The sequence below is a fragment of the Patagioenas fasciata genome, chromosome 5 (assembly GCF_037038585.1).
Source record: "Patagioenas fasciata isolate bPatFas1 chromosome 5, bPatFas1.hap1, whole genome shotgun sequence".
In the NCBI taxonomy this organism is placed as follows: domain Eukaryota; kingdom Metazoa; phylum Chordata; class Aves; order Columbiformes; family Columbidae; genus Patagioenas; species Patagioenas fasciata.
Window position 1 is genome coordinate 40,069,272 of NC_092524.1, and position 16,813 is coordinate 40,086,084.

A 16,813-nucleotide genomic window follows, 5' to 3' on the forward strand; every position below is an offset into this window, starting at 1 on the left:
TACACCCGAGGATGCCATTGGCCTTTCTGGCCACAAGGGCACAGTGCTGGCTCATGGTCATCCCGCTGTCCACCAGGACCCCCAGGTCCCTTTCCCCTACGCTGCTCTCTAATAGGTCATTCCCCAGCTTATACTGGAACCTGCGGTTGTTCCTGCCCAGATGCAAGACTCTACACTTGCCCTTGTTATATTTCATTAAATTTCTCCCCCCCGCAACTCTCCAGTCTGTCCAGGTCTCACTGGATGGCAGCACAGCCTTCTGGAGCGTCAGCCACTCCTCCCAGCTTGCTGTCATCAGCAAACTTGCTGATAGTACACTCTATTCCCTCGTCCAATCGTCCCTGAGGCACTCCACTAGATACAGGCCTCCAACTGGACTCCCGCCCCATTGACCACGACTCTCTGGCTTCCTCCCTTTAGCCAGTTCACAGTGCACCTCACTAGCCAATCATCCAGACCACACTCCCTCAGTTTAGCTGTAAGGATGCTGTGGGAGACTGTGTCAAATGCTTTACTGAAGTCAAGGTAGACCACATCCACCACTCTGCCATCATCCATCCATCTTGTTATATCCTCATAAAAGTCAATGAGGCTGGTCAAGCACGACTTCCCCTTAGTGAAGCCATGTTGACTGCCCCTAATGACCTTCTTATCCCTGATATGCCTTGAGATGGCACCAAGGATAAGTCGTTCCATCAGCTTCCCAGGGATGGAGGTGAGGCTGACAGGTCTATAGTTGCCCGGGTCCTCCTTCTTGCCCTTTTTGAAGACTGGAGTGACATTTGCTTTCCTCCAGTCCTCAGACACCTCTCCAGTCTCCCAAGACTTGGCAAAGATGATGGAGAGCGGTCCAGCAATGACGTCAGCCAGCTCCCTCAGCACCCCCAGGTGCATCCCATCTGGACCCATGGATTTATGGTTGTCCAGATTGCCTAATTGCTCCCTAACCCAGTCCTCATCAACTGAGGCAAACTCCTCCATTGTCCTGCTTTCCTCTGGGGCCTCAGGGGTATGTGATTCCTTAGGACAGTCTCCAGCAGAGTAGACAAAGATGGCATTCAGTAACTCTGCCTTCTCTGTATCTTCTGTCACCAGGGCACCCACCTCATTCATCAGTTGACCTACATTGCCTCTGGTGTTAGTTTTATCTGCCACGTATTTGAAAAAGCTCCTTCTGTTGTCCTTGACCCCTTTCGCCAGGTTTAATTCTAAGGAGGCCTTAGCTTTCCTAGTTGCCTCCCTACATCCTCTGACAACAGCTTTATATTGTCCCCAAGTGGCCAGCCCCTCCTTCCATGATCTATAAACTCTCCTCTTCCACTTGAGCATACCCAGCAGTTCCCTGTTTAACCATGCAGGTCTCCTGGCTCCCTTCCTTGACTTCCTATGTGTTGGGATGCTCTGATCTTGTGCCCGGTAGAAACAGTCCCTGAACACTAACCAACTATCTTGGGCCCCTTTATCTTCAAGCAGCCTTGCCCATGGGATTTCCCCCAGCAATTGCCTGAAAAGGTCAAAGTTTGCCCTGCTGAAGTCCAGGGTTGCAATTCTGCTTGCTATCCTGTTCCTGCCACATGAGATCCTGAATACTGCATGATCATACTTATTACAGACCCCCTCATTTGCACAGACATATATGCATACACAGACATACACATGCACGTATGTATAAAAGCTTAGCACTTTTTAAAATTACTTTTTCAGAGTAAATAGCTTTTTCATAATACAAGGTCTGCCAGTTTTGGAAGGAGGAAAAAACATTCTCAACCACTATTTAAATAAGGTATCAATGAAATCAAGCAAAAAACTGAAATCAGATAATGATCACACATTTTAAAGCTGAGTATAAATGAAAGTACTTCATCAATAGGCAGGGTTGAAATTTATATGAAACACAAAAAAAGTAGTGCAGTCTTTCTTTCATCCTACACTGGGTCATCAATAAAGATTTATCTGTATGAAACTTTGACCATGGTTCTAATTACAGAATCTTCCTATACTGGAAAACGTCTTCGCTAAAAAATAAGCTACTATAACATCTAAACTTAAATTCTAAATTATAATACACAAATGCATCATTTGGCATGCACGGAAAAATCTCAGTTTAATTTGAACAAAATAATAAAAAATGCAAAAAACCTAGTATCTCAATGTTATAGTAAAGACCTACCAGAGCAAGTTTTTACTACCCAATAAAGAGCAGCTGCTATGCAAGGATTTGAAATCAAAACACATGAAGACTCTACTGAAAACAGAAATGGAAAACCACAACAGTCCTGATATAGGGCCAAGTAAAGCAATACATCAGACTTAGGTCAAACCACACTTTAAAGAGTTTTATTTTATACCCAAAACAAAAACAAAGTTTAACAGATTTTGGCATATGACAAGTGCTTTGATCTTTTAAGAAAGCTACAAACATAGATCTAAAAACATTTAATATTGTTTCATAAAACATCATATTAAATAACTGTATGTAAAAGCCACTTTAGTTTGCTTTCTATAAATTCAAACAATATATTCTAGCTGAAGTTCTTCTAAAAGCTGTGGGCACACTGAATTTTCAAAAATTATTTTTAAGAATATAATCAAAACCGTAGAAAAATAAGTCTTCTTTTGGCAGACAGTAGTTACAATGGAAAATATGAGTCCATGTTATTTTCTCTTTCAAACTAATTGTCAGCCTCACTATCTTCAACACAGAAAAATACATTTAATTTTATAATCAAAGAAGAGATGATTTTGTTTTTACAACAAGATTATGCTGGAAAAGTAGGTAAACATGGAACTTGGAGAAAAATTCTACTGAAAGCATTTCTCTAGGTTTTTTTAAAGTCTTAAGACAGTTATTTTATTATTTAATTCATCTTTCTGAAAACGTAATGTCAACTGTGATATCTCAATGTAAACCATTATCAAATATACAGATGTTTTAGAGAAAATTCTTCTTTGTATTCTCTTGGATAAGATTATCCTCCCAAATAATCACTAATATGTACTGTAGCCAAGGAAGACAGAAAAGCAGACAGGTAGAATGCTAAGGTCAGTCTGTCCTGAGTGGCAGAATTCAAACTGTGCAAGAACCTACTCTGCTCTGTTACAAGGTATGAAATACAGTGTTAAGGAAACAGAATGAAATACACATAATTAACTTTCAGCAGTTATCTGCAACAATGCTGACAATATATCCATTAAAAAGACAACTCAATACTGCAATCTTACAGCAATATAGGCAAACTGTTTTAATATTATGACTCTGACTATTGTCCCTAAAGTCAAATTCAGTGGTTTTCACTACAGAATTTGTTTTCAGACTGATTTTTTTTTTTAATAGGAAAACAACATCATCCATTGGAAATCATAGTTTCTCACTCACAAAAATTTCATTATGAACCACAGAGGAATGTTATCTTTCCTATGGCAAAGAAAAAGCAACCATAAACAAGCAGCCAATGTTCTAGTTAAAACGCTTGCATAATACTTCAGCTCTCACTAAAATTAAAGGTCTGTGCTTTGAGGTGACATCTCAAACTAAACTCCCTTAAATGACAGTATTAGCTTACTTTAAACACCAGCTCTGTAAGCCCACTGAGAGTTTCTTTTACTAATTGCTGACACGTGAAAAACTCAAGAGCCCTGGTTTCACTGGGGCTTTGCATAGAGATAACTACCTCAGCAATAAAAAAATCAAACTATATAAAAAAGAATTGACAGCAGCAGTTTTTTAGATTTTCTTTATACTTTTCTAGATTTCCTCACACATAACTAAGCATAAAAATTACAATCAAAAGACAGATAGTTTAGTGCTTTAGTTTCTTAATTATAAAGGGAGAAGATAAGTATAGGAAGTGAGTGAAAGCAATATCTCTCTGGGATGTACCCAGAGAGTAGTGGTCAATGGCATAATGTCTGGATGGACACCAGTGACATGTGGTATCCCTCAGGGGTCTGTACTGGGACCAGTACTGTTTAATATCTTAATCAATTATATAGATATTGTGATCAAATGCACCCCCTGCAAGCTTTGCAGATGACACCAAGCTGAGTGGTATGCCTGACACACCTGAGGGATGGGATGCCATCCAGAGGGACCTGGACAAGCTTGAGAAGTAGGCCCATGTGAACCTCATGAGGTTCAACAAGGCCAACTGCAGGGTCCTGCACCTGGGCTGGGGTAACCCTCGGTATCAATACAGGCTGGGGGATGAAGTGATTGAGAGCAGCCATGCAGAGAAGGACTTGGGGGGTACTGGTGGATGAAAGATTGGACATGAGCTGGCATTGTGCACTTGCAGCCCAGAAGGCCAATGTTATCTTGGCTGTATCAAAAGGAGAGTGGCCAGGTAGCTGAGGGAGGTGATTCTGCCCCTCTGCTCTGGTGAGATGCCACCTGGAGTCCTGCATCCAGCTCTGGAGCCCTCAGAACAGGAAAGACATGGACTTGTTGGAGATGGTCCAGAGGAGGCCACCAAGATGATCAGAGAGATGGAACACCTCTTCTGTGTTGAAAGGTTGAAAGAGTTGGGGTTGATCAGCCTGCAGAAGAGAAGGCTCTGAGGAGACTTTATTGCAGCCTTTCAGTACTTAAAAGGAGTCTATAAGAAAGATGGGGACAGACGTTTTAGAAGGATGTGTTATGACAGGACAAGAGGTAATGGTTTTAAACTAAAAGAGAGGAGATGCAGGGTAAACATGAAGAAGAAGTTTTTTATGAGGGTGGTAGAACACTTGAACAGGTTGCCCAGAGAGGTGGTAGATACCCCATCCCTGGAAACATTCAAGGCCAGGCCGGAGGGAGCTCTGAGCAACCTGATCTAGTTCAAGATGTCCCTGCTCATTACAGGGGGTTTGGACCAGATGACTTTTGAAGGTCGCTTCCAACCCAAACTACTCTATGAGTCTATGTTCATAAGCCACTGAAGATTAAAAGAAAAAGAAGTCCAGATCAACATTTAGGTTTCAGGCTAAAACAAACATAAAACATCATAATTCCCAATTCCATGTAATTGAATTCCCTTTTACAGCATCTGTCATTCAGCGTTCTTATTATATGGGTTTATCATCAGAGAAATTTCTACAGACAAAAAAAACCAAAACAAAAACGAGGCTACATAAAACTATCCTAGCAGCACATATATTACATCTTATAGGATATTGTGAAAGGTTTGTATGTGGAGAATCGCAGTATTCAAAACAAAGCAAGGGTTAAGTATGAATGAAAAAGCATTTAAATTTTGATCAGATTATTTAATATTTTTATAGAACTGAAGAATGTTGGGCAGCTTTTTTTCTTCAGTCCTGATAAACCTCTTTTGCCCTAAACACACTTTAGAAGCCATAATGACACCAAAACTAAAGTGAACCTATCCTTTAAAAAAAAAAAAATAAATAAATACAAGTTATCTAGACAGAAATTACTCAATGTCCCAAAGGAACTCCTGTTAGCAGTGATATATTTAGTATAGCTTTAAATTACATCTATATTATTTTTAGTATTGGAGAGACTTGTGTTTACAACAGATTACATGCTCTAATGATTCTTCACCTTCAGAATCTCATGAACAACTTGACAAGTCATTGGGGAAAAATGAAGCACAATGATTTTACTGTCACAAATAAGCTTAATGTTATTGAGACTAGAAATCAGTATCTAGATAACATATTACAGTATGACATGTACTGAGAAATTCAGAAGCTGTCACCACTAGTGCAGTGAATGACTTGAATTTCCTCTTAAAGGACCAGCAGATCAAAGACATTCTACATCTTGTTTCGGCTGACTTTTAAAATGTTAGAAATACAGAAGACATAGCTGACATCAGCATACCCACTATTTGTTCTGACAAAGGAAAGATTTCTTCAAGCTCTTTTCAACAGAAGAGCACTGGACAGACTGAAAGGAGTGTGTCTCATTCTTTTTGTCTTTAGAGAAACAGTAATGAATGACAACAGAACAGGTAGTGCTGCTATCAGTTTTCATGTCTGGGTGGGCATGAAAAAATATTCAAATTCCTTGAATTGAAGCTTCTGAAAGGCGTTAAAAGATATTTTCTATGCAGCACCAATACAATCAGAAAGAGGACAAACTTCATTTTGCCCAATTACAAAACTTACTCTGATGAAGTAAGATATTTGTTTTTTTAATTTTCAAAAGTGCTTTAGTAAGTTTCCACAATCCGTAGAAAAGCGAAAGTGTTACTTGAAGCATAAACCTTGAAAACAATCCTACGCAGCAGGGTGAAAACCCCAAAATGAGACTTTAGCTATGCAAATTAATGCTGCAAGTTCCTCTGAAAATGAACCAACAGATTTCTAAGCAACAACTGCTCACAGAAATTGTAGTAAACACCCTACTCCTCAGAGTCCAAAGGTACCAGACATGAACGGATACGCTCCTAAGACATACAGATGGTGGAAAAAAAAGTTCAGGTTGGCAATGGGAAAGGTGTTCTGACTAAAATAAGCAGAAGATAATAAACAAACCTAGAATAATTCCACTGTAGAAAAAGATTTATGATAGTGCAACTTCAATTTACAAAAATTGTCCTTCAGTTTGTGATGGGCTCTCATGAACATTATTATTTGGACTCCGTTAGAACAAACAGGTGGAACTACGAGAGGGTCAGAAAGAGTTTTCATACCATAGACTTTAATACCTCCAGCCTCTTGAGCTACTGGTTTTAACAAAAAACACTTCAACATTCCTTTGTTTAATAAAACAAAAATGAAAATAAATATTAGCAGAGGCAAGACTTCACTGTTTCATAATCAGAGTACTTCCTTAATAGCCTGGAAGTTAAACATTACAATTTACTTATATTTACACTTCTGAGTGAAGGACATACTAGACTTACTTTGAGAATAGTTAAGAACAGACATTTTTTTACTGCCATACTAGCAGGGGAGAGGGGCAGCAGAAGAATGGAACTGCACACAAAGAAGTTGTTTCCAGTATTTTGATTCCTTCAATGATAAAGAAACAATTTTATCTACATTCTGTCTCTAGACAGAATTATACCAGAGAGATAGAGTATTAGATTAGATCCACAATTCAGCTCCTAACACAAATACAGAAAATACTGAAAACCATCTAATACGTCAGGTGAAAAAGAATAAGAATCATTGTTCCTAACTCAGATCATATATATTTCAGAAATCCTTAGTATGTCACATTCACAGACACAATTAAAAGGTAACATGGGGAAGAACACTCAGGCAGTGTATCTCATCATAGTCAATCTTTATGCCAAAGTTTACTAATAAAATACTTCATAATAGCTATCAATATCACTTGCAGAAAATTACATTAAAACCTGAAGTATCAAACACCACAATATAATGTCCAAGAAAGTGGTATGTCATGAATATAGCCTAAGAAGAGGAAGACTGTCTCATTAAAATCAAGACTCTCCAATGTCCCTTAAGTCTAGCTGGCCCAACTCACTTTCTATATCACCTTTCATAGCTGCTTATCACAGTAAGAACCAAACCATACAAATGTTTACGAGACCTGGAACAATAAAGTCCCTAAATCTATCATGGACTTGTTCAGCATCACGACTGACATCTGACATGCTCCTCCAAAAAAAAAAAAGGCTGAGACCTTCACCAAAAAACCACTATGTGGCTCTGACAGTACCAGCGTGAAGATGCCTACAAATTTGGATGGAAGCCGCATGAGTTAAGGAGAAAAACCTTTTCCAGAACACAGAATAAGGACATATTTAACTACATATGTACTCGACTTACTCCCTCTTCAGAACTGACATGTAGAAGAATTTCTATTAGACAGAATTTGTAAATATGAAGGCAACAGCCTCAGCTAGTGAACTATTCTTGGTCATCAAGATCATCTGGCAAGGACCAGCCTTCCCTGGGTGCTCATTAGAGGTTCTCAGTTACCAAAACAAGATGTCACATTCAAATTGGCTACTGGATGAAGTCCTTGCGATGTCCTGACAGCTGAACCACGCCATAAATTGTTCAGGGGCAGCTGATGATGGAACAGAATGCTCTGTGGCAGGAAAAACTACCAGTTCAGTAGCAGAGCCACACACGCTTCAGTGCCCAAGGACACACTCAGGCATGCTTGACCTTGCAGACAGACACAACCAGAGATGCAAACTTTTTTTCCCATTCCCGCCTTCCTTCTTTTTTGTGGTTAACTGTGGTGCTGAGATTCTCAGTGTTATTTTTATTCATATCCATTTCTTTGGAGGGTTCACATATTCAGGTTGTGCCTTTATAAAATAATACATATAGCAATCATCTTACAGTTCTGTGGCCTTGGCTATTTTAACTCTTATCTCAGGACCTTTCACTAGGGTTTACTACTACTATTCCAGAACACAAATGGCAATTCCTTACATTTCAGAACCCCTGGTACACTAAGCACCATTGTTTCCTTTAGGTCTTTAAATGGGCATTCCATATCTTCATAATAACTTATCCACAGTCACTGCCATTGAATCTTAGGTCTTAGGATTATGGGTTTCCTTTCCCACTTTTGGAAAGACATCTGGTGAGAAATTTAAGACTTCTGAAAGCCATGCTATTCAAAAATTAAACACAATTCTATCTCATAATGAATTTGAAGGCACTCAAAACCTTTCCTTTGTTCCCAAAAAGGCTTTTAAACTATCACCATTATGTTCCTAATCATTACTTTTCTCTCTGTTGTTAGGATTCCAATATTTCTGTAATACAATTGGTATTTGTTTCTATTTACTTCCAAAGGCTGAACACATCCTTTGGGTATAATAAATGAAATAGGCATTCTTTGTTGAGATGAACAGAACAGTGGTCATCTGCTGTAGCTGGACAGATACTTGAAGATGCAATGACTTTGTCAAGAAAAATGCGCAACAGCACAAAACTTACAGTAAAAATCAAATAGTTCCGTTTAGCATCAAAATAAGAAAAAAATAAGACTAAAACTTCTAAATGAAAGTTGTAGATACCTCATCGCTTCCCAGAAAGCAATTATAATTTTTGTGATCCATACAACTATGATTAGTGAGGCAGCTCTGCATAACATGCTCAAGCACAAAATGCTCAAGCATATTTCTTCCAATGGATTAACATACTGCCTCCTACCATTACGGTAACACCTTTTCTTACACCAATTCTAGTCACTAATTCTGGTTAATTACTACTCGTTTTGAGAACCAGAAGCTCTAGCTAGATGAGAAACAACCATGTCGCGTGCTGTAAAAAAATAAGAGATGGTTCCTCTATAGAATATTAATACCCAAAAGACAAATATTTTTAGATAAGAAAAAGTAAAAGCATTAACATTTTTCCACATGTGGATACCACCGAGAATTACATGTACACAGAAAGAACAAGATCCAAACAAACCCACAAACTCAGACTTGGATGAAGGATTAGAAATATTAATAATGGCAGTGATTTTGAGATTAAGTAATGGTGCCAGCATTAAAATAATCTCATTTTTTTTAGGTCTATTTCTTCTAAGCTTACACACACTAAAAAACCAACACTGTCCAGCTACAGCTATTATTAACATGACTCAGAATTCACTCAGTTCTTACACCCAGGAAAAACAGTTTCATCCTAGTTCACCAGTGTTGCCTGATATGGCAACAAACAAGTACCAGCTTGCAAATATCTAAGAACTTCTCTGAACTGACAAGAAATAATAGAGCAAGGAATTCAAGGCACATAGTCAAGTGTCTGTCCACATGGACTGGACAGGATATACAAATTTTATTAAAACTGACAAGTTTCTGAATTTCCCTGTATTCTCTTTTATGTTTACAATTTTCCACCACTTTCTTTCAACAAGCTGCAATGCAACTTCCTTCACAGAAATACATCTTGAGTATACATGTGATTCTGTAATTTTTAGCAATCTGGCCTTTCAGCACAGCTGTCTCTGCCTGAAGAAGGAATTTGGGATAGATATCTTCTGATATTCCTCCCAAACCAAATTGCTCTATGATTCTCTTCCACAGTTCTCTTTACACTTTGTTTTTAATTTTGTCCTTGCATGGATTTAGCTTTTGTTTAGTCATCATCCCCACATTTTCTAATGGAAATTTAATTTACTGCAGCATTCTTTCTTGCCATATTTTGATACAACCTCTCCCTCATCTATAGCGCAAAATTTTTTCTCAGTATCTGGATACAAATGTGATGTGTGAAAGTGACACTGATTATCAGTAGTAGTTCAGGTTATCAATCTTCCCTTTTTACTTGTGCAAATATAGTGTTGAAAATTATCCAGGAATAATTTTCAATGTTTTGACATCTCCCAGTCCCTTTAGATAAGCACTGTAAAGAAGAACATATGTATCAATACAAAGGTATTTAATTAGATGAAAAAGATAAAATTCAGCATAAAAAAAGTGCAAGGTAATGTATGGAATCTTAAATATTTTTAAGGCAATTACCAATTATAAATAAACTAACTTTTCTGACAACAAAACTGGTTGTCAGTGTCAATGAAAAAAAAAAAAAGGTATTTAAAATTGTCATTACATCAGCTATAATAGTTAAAATAAAGAGAGTATATGAAAACTTTTATTTTGGGAGCTTTGCGATATAATCTAGGAACATTTCTGTTCTTTCCTGTAGTATTGACATGTAAAAGTTAACCTTTTTAATCTAAGTTTAGTTTGATATTATACAGTACTATGTTTTCTGTACTGCCCATTAGGTAGATTTTGTGGGATTTATGATCAGGAGAATTACCAGGAAAGATGAGGCCATAAAAAGAAATACAATATTTATAAGAATGATTCTAGGAAAGACTGCAAGATTACTGTGTAGACTATGAGGAAAATGTGTTAGATTTGAACAGCATCTACACTGTCCTGTTAACAAGGTAAGATATGGTTGAAAATACTGTTTCTGACTATGGACTTTTAGTAGTAATGCACTGGTCACAGATCAGAAGACAACAAAATTGCACCGCAATGTAAATGATATGAAGAATATAGCATAACATTCCGAATACATATTCCAAATTATTTTATAACAAGCTACTAAATTAAAATTTGAAGATTCAATGATGAAATGGTAGATTAAAAAAAATACTCTGAACAAGTTTTATGAAGGAGATTGTGAAAGGTTATTTTTTAATTACAAGAGCAAAGAGAGCCTTTATTGAAAACCATTTAGAAAGGAAGCAGCAATGTCCTTTCCAAAAGCTTATTAGGAAACAAAACTGCTACAGACTTAGAAGAAATGTCCTTACATGGAAAAAATAATTATCAAAAGGAAAGAGGGAAAGACTAAACTATCCATTTTCACAACGGAGATCATTTAAATAGGGATATGCAACGAAGGATCTGGAAAATGGGAGCAGACACAGTGCTGAGCTTTCTGTTATTTTGATGATGACTTTTAGGCAATACGGACATGTGACACAGTGAAGAACCACAGAATGGTCTCAGGACTAAGTAACTGTGTAAAAGGACGGAAAATGCCATTCTATGTACACAAACGTGATATACAAATGGAAAAGCAATCCTAACTTCACACACAAAAATAATGGACTCTGAACTGACCATGATTTCACACAACGAAGAATGAAATTTTACATTATATTAATAAAATTATTGGCTCAATGTAAATAGTCAAAGAGAAACCCAAATGTTAAGAATTTATTATTGTATTTCTAAAGATGAAAATCTGCAAAAACCTCTTTGTAATGCAGAAGGTTTAAATCACAGATTTCATCAGAACAAAATCTGCATAGGTATTCAGTGTTATTGACACATACACAATACAGACATTCAAATTCAACACAAGGTATTGCCCTTCTTGAACATGGAGGTTTCTCCTCATCTACGGCTTCAGAAAGCAGTAACCATTATGTAGCCTAAGTAAACTATTATGGAAATAACATTTGTATTTTACACATTGTCAGACGTTGTGTTAAAACCATAACTCAATACATGACATTTAATTTAAGGGATAGTTATTCAGAACATTACATTTCACTAATCAGTACAAGGTAATTGCAAAATTGATCAGGGCAGACATTATGTCTTCCAAGTCATTACACAACAAGATAGAATTGAGGAATCAAGATGTATCTCTGTAACAGAAGAGAATGTAAAGGATGTATGCAGAGAACACAAGTGCTTTTCCACTGACACAGTATAGCCAGTATAGTTCTTTCTTTTGTCTAGCAGGAATTTTGATTATCAAGAAGCTACCCTGCACTTGAAGTAAGTTCAACGTATGTTACTATATTTAAAAATATAAAGAAAATGAATAAAGGCAGTATTAAGCAAGCAGGCTGACGTAAGTATAGTCATACAAAATGCAAGTACACAAAACACAATATGTTATAACTCTCTCAAGTTAACTAAAAAGAAATGTGTACAGAGGCTTTTAAATGTATTGAATATCCAGTTCAATGACTATGAAGTTAAACACATGAATGTAAAAGCAATGTTCTGAAAAACAGGTACAATAAATGTATGTTCATAAGTAACAGTAATTTAAACATACTTCGAAATAATTTTTCAATAATGTTTACATCAAGTACACTGACTTTGAAGAAATATCTGAACATCATAAAAAAAAAAAAGTTGTGTAAAAGCACTGCTGATATCAACATTTAAATATGCTTTGATACATACAGCTACTAACTTACCAAAGTTTAAGGAAAAAAAAAAAAAAAAGAAAACCAATTTTCAGATCTATTACATTCTAAAGCAACAGCTCCATTTTAAAGTTAAGAACACTTGCTATAACTTCGCATGGAAATGATGAAAGACACCAATTCCTAGTAGAATTCCGAATTAAAATGTATCTTTGATATAGTTTACAGTATTTGTAGAAAGTTAATAGATGCGTGATTCTACATTTGCTATGTCTAATAGGTTATGAGACTTATCAAATTTCATCATCTTTATTTAAAAAAAAGTCCATATAGTGTTACATAATGATAAAAAACAGTCTGATTTATATTAGCAATTGTTGTACATTTATCATCAGACAGTTTATTTTAGGTTGAAATTCTTTGGTAAAAACAATAAACCTGATGTTGCCAACTCCTCCAGAAGCGTTTTTCTTTATTCAACATAATTTATTTTCCCATTAATTTTCTCTTTCTCACACACACTCATGTACGTATCTTTGGGTCCCATTGGTTCATGCTTTATGGTCCAAGAATTTAAGCAAACATTTTCACTGCCGTTAAAATTCCTATAGAACAAGCCTTATTGAAAGGCTTCAGAAATATTGTTCAGAGCAGTATTTGCTAAAAAATGTACTCTTTATAATTAATTAGTCCATACTTTGTGTAATGAGCCTTATTTTGGGCTATGGAAGGTTTCGGAAAAAAAACCAACCAACAAAAAAACCCAAACCAAACAAAAAACAAACAAAAAAAGATTGAGTCATTAAAGTCATATTTGGTTTTCACGAATGACAGGTAGAAAGGAAACCTGAAAAAACAGCCTCTATGGAAATCTGATAAAGTCATTTCACAATGCCATCTGTCAGTATAGTGCTCAATTGTACTTCAAATATTTTGAAGTGGGATGAAAAAAGGCATTAGAAAGGAAGAGGAGCTCTTTCAGTTAAACTGATTGTCACTCAAACCCATATGATTAGCATCTTACACTGTACCATACCAGACAGACTTAGAAAAGTTCTTAGGTTACTAAAGTACCGTCTAAAAGCAGACTGTTCCTCCATGCATACCTTCCTCTACTTTCAAACAGAACTCTAAATAGTATTTCAACAAGCAACCTGTCAACAGAGCAGACATAGACGCATTTTATTTAACTTCTATTAAAAACATGTGTCCCCTAATGTCCAGGGCTGTTTCATCTTAAAGTTCATCTTTTAGCCATACAGAGCTTTCAACTTTTAACTGGCATTGAAAGAAGAAAAGGCAAGAAAAAACTATATCTCTGTAAGTAGGACATAGGTTAATTTCAAACTTCAGAATGAATGATTTAATTTCTGAATTAAAGGGTTTATTTTTACAATATTTTTAGAGTTAAGTTAGTTACCTTATCTCACATTCAGAATGGATGGCCCTATTCTTTCACTGCGATCTACTATAATATGAAGCACACGGGACAGTTTATTTTTAAATGCATCCTACAATTTAGTCCAATATATATATACATATTCATTAAGTCTGATCAATCTAATCAAAGATGTCCTTGAAAGTATTCTCAAGGAAGACATTAAATCAGCATAAAATAACAATTATAAGCCACGCAGCAGAAGGAAAAAGTGGTTACTGCATATTGGCAGACTTCTTCAGTACTATGAAAACTCAAAGTCTGTACATTTGTAAGAAATATATATTCTATGATCTAATTGTAATGTATGAAAATATAAAAGAGAAACTCTTTGTTTATCCTGTTATTCAGATATGGACATATTTCTGCATTAAATGTGAAGGTAAAAAAGGTAAAAAGGTAAAAAAAGGTAAAAAAAACCCTTCATTTTTAACATGACTATTACGCTAAACGTAAAACTAAAATGTTTGAACATAAGAATTTTCATATGCTATAGAGAAGAGTATCTGATTTTGTGTGAACACCTGTTTTCTCAACTTAATTTCATGGCAGTTATTAACGCACAAAACTCAACAGAAGTCCACGAAACGTAGTTTTCAGAAGAGTAGCATACTTGTTGTGTGTGATCAGTAATAATCAGGAAAGGGAAGGTGTCATGAACTCATAACTCACAAATAGGTTTGGAAAATAAGCTCAAATGGTTTTGAGAATATAGCTTTCTTCATGCAAGGTTATCACACATAGTTTGGGGCAATTACAGTTATTAACAAAGCCTGTTGACTCCAACAAGGTTAAATTCTTTACAGAAAAAGAACTTAAAGTATAGAAAACTGATTATCAGGAACAACATTTTACATTTGACATGATATAGATTGGAAAGCACTGAAACTGAAGTGGTGTGATCAGAGAAAGAGCTTAGCCAAATGACTTTGGAAGTAGCTTTTTGAAGAAACAGAAGGACTTAGATAAGGCTCTGGTGACCTGTAAAGAAGAACAAGCATTTGAAGGTTTTTACAAACAAACAGTTTAGACACATGCAATCTGAAATTTCATAGATTGGCTATGCAATTTGACACACAAGCTACAGTCTTGAAAGAGTAGGTTATCTGGAGTAACTGCAAATGGGTGAAAAGGAAGTGTCTGTGAAGAAAGTGAGATCAGCTTTCCAATTCTTTAATAAAGTTCCAAGTAAAATATCTATAAGAAGATGAGCACAGTCAAGACAAGATGTCCTAGGAATCAGGGACAGGAAAACTAGATACATGAGCCATCACAAGAAACAAAGAAAACCCCCACAATCCTGACCAAATCTGTGTGTAAGACATGTCAAGTAAATATAGGATTTTAGAAAGCAAATATCTGGCACAGAGAGTGAAATGAGATGATGGCATACAATCTGCTAAATAATATGAGATATTTGAAGACAAAGTCACAAATGGATCAGTTTCTTGTAGTTGAAGAGCCAAATCCAGTAACTGAAATGTGTGTGAACAAGTTGCATACATGTGTGGTTCAGGAAGAAGAACAGAGTGAGTGAGTGAGAAACAGGAGTTTCATCCAGTTTTACAGAAAAGGAAGAGAGGATTAACTCAGTATTGGTATACACCATGTACCCAATTAGGTTTCTAGGATGGGTTTGTACAAAATGCTTTAAAAATGTGGAAAAAGTACAGGTTTAAGTTCGTCAAACACAAAATAACATATAGAAAACCACTTTATTTCTGGGGACTGCAGATAGGAGAAAAAAATTACACTAATATCTTCCACCTGACATTACATTTATGAATCCGCAGAGAGTTCAATAAAAGGTTATAAAGGTGGCCATAGTTTTTCATGCTCATCTTAATTAATCAATCGCCTTCAAATACCAACTACGTAAAGAAAAAAAACAGCAGTGTAAAACTATTCCTTAATTAAAATATATTATTCTTGTTACGTATATATATGTATTTTTCTAAAACTATGATGAAAACCTAATCTTAATAATTTTTCACACTGCGGATAGTTTACAGAATGAGTTTACTATTATATCTGAAAATGTGTGTTAGTGTCACTGCTGACCTTAAGTCAGTACCTATAAAAATGAAAAAAAAAAAATCTTTCAGACTCTCCTTTGACACAGAACAGGAAAAAGAAAAGTACTTTCCCTCAAGCTACCAAGTCTGATAAGCAATCATAAATTCTACTGAAGTGCTACTTATTGTCAGAAACATTCATTGGAGTGGAAGCAGCTGAGACTTATTTCTATTTGTTGAATCTCATGTTAAGACAGTGAAATGTAATGTTAAAAAATAGCAAACATTATTAAAAATCAAAAATAATTTTACTACCAAACCCATAAGTCCCCTCATAATGCAGTATGAGTACTAAATTGTCACACTATTGGATGTGCACTAACACTGATGAAAGACTACTTAACCTGCTAAATTTATTTTAATGTGGTTATGATATGAACAGAAGTGGCATAAAAAAAAATGAAGAAATTAAGACTGTAAACTGTGAAAAACATAACAGGGTGATGTAATATTAGAAGGAATTTCTCACAAGAATCCTGTGCTGTATTAGAGCAACTTTCCAGCGATATGCCATTTCCTTCCTGTGCCACTCCATACTCCCTGAAAACATATAAAACGGAATGGGTTTTACAGTAGATGGAGTCTTGTTCAGTCACTCTCTAGGCTTTATGATTCCTTAAGAGTATATTAAAAAAAAAAAAATCATCTTATTTCACAAGTAAATTTCTTTTTTGCTATGATTCTTTCCTGTAAGAACCATAACTGTAATTGGTAGCATCA

At 35.9% G+C, this 16,813-nt stretch overlaps 1 protein-coding gene across 3 annotated transcripts in view; it reads right to left on the reverse strand.

Annotated features, from left to right (window-relative positions):
* Nucleotides 1–16,813, reverse strand: part of NOVA1 (NOVA alternative splicing regulator 1) — a 148,353-nt gene that overhangs the window by 73,684 nt on the left and 57,856 nt on the right. The window lies entirely within an intron of this gene.